This window comes from Orycteropus afer, unplaced genomic scaffold (assembly GCF_000298275.1).
Source record: "Orycteropus afer afer isolate SDZICR_OR568_19922 unplaced genomic scaffold, OryAfe1.0 scaffold01133, whole genome shotgun sequence".
NCBI classification, from domain to species: domain Eukaryota; kingdom Metazoa; phylum Chordata; class Mammalia; order Tubulidentata; family Orycteropodidae; genus Orycteropus; species Orycteropus afer.
In genome coordinates this window covers 167,900-168,993 of record NW_006922720.1, presented here as the reverse complement: position 1 = coordinate 168,993, position 1,094 = coordinate 167,900, and positions in this window count along the sequence as shown.

The window sequence follows — 1,094 nt, the reverse complement described above, 5'->3', positions numbered from 1 at the left end:
GTTGGATTTTATCAAATGCCTTTTCTGCATCAATTGATATGATCATGTGTTTCTCCTCCTTTATTTTATTTATGTGGTGGATGATGTTGATTGTTTTTCTAATGTTGAACTATCCTTGCATACCATATATGAACCCCATTTGGTCATAATGAATGATTTTCTTGATACGTTATTGGAGTCTATTGGCTAGGATTTTGTTGAAGATTTTTGCATCTATATTCATAAGGAATATTGCTCTGTAGTTTTCCTTTTGAGTGATATCTTTGCCTGGTTTTGGTATCAAGGTTATGCTTGCTTCATAAAATTAGTTAAGGAGGATGCCATTCTTTTCTATGTTTTGGAATAGTTTGAGTAGGAATGGTGTCAGTTCTTTTCTGAATGTTTGGTCGAATTCTCTGGTGAAATGATCCTGACAGGACTTTTTTTGTTGTTGTTGTTGTTGCTAAATTTTTGTGACCTGTCCAATTTCTTCATTTCTTGTTGATCTGTTCAACTTTTCCATAACAGTCTGTGTTAGTTTAAATAAGTGGTGTGTTTTTAGAAATCTGCTCATTTCTTCCGGATTTTCAAATTTTTTGGAGTACAGTTCTTCACGGTATCCTGATATTATTGTTTTCATTTCAGTTGGTTCTGTTGTGATGTCACCCATTTCATTTCTTATCTGTATTCTCCCCCTTTCTCCTTTGGTTAAATTCATCTTGGTTTGTCAATTTTATTGATCTTTTCACAAACCAACTTCTGGTCTTGTTAATTTTTTCTATTGACCTGTTTCTCTGTTTCATTGGTCTCTGTTCCAATCTTTATTATTTCCTTTCTTCTGGTGGCTGTAGCTTTTCTTGCTGTTCTTTTTCTAATTTTGGAGATGTTCATTCAAAATGTTGATTTTGGCTCATTCTTCTTTTTTGATGTGTACATTTATTGGTATAAATTGACCTCTGAGCACTGCTTTTGCTTTGTCCAAAGATTTTGATGGCTTGTGATTTCATTCTCATTTGATTCAATAAATTTTAAAATTTCAATTTTTTTATTTCTTTTACCCAGTCTTTCTCAAGCAGGGTGTTGTTCAGTTTCTGTCTGTTTACTCTTTTTCTGTT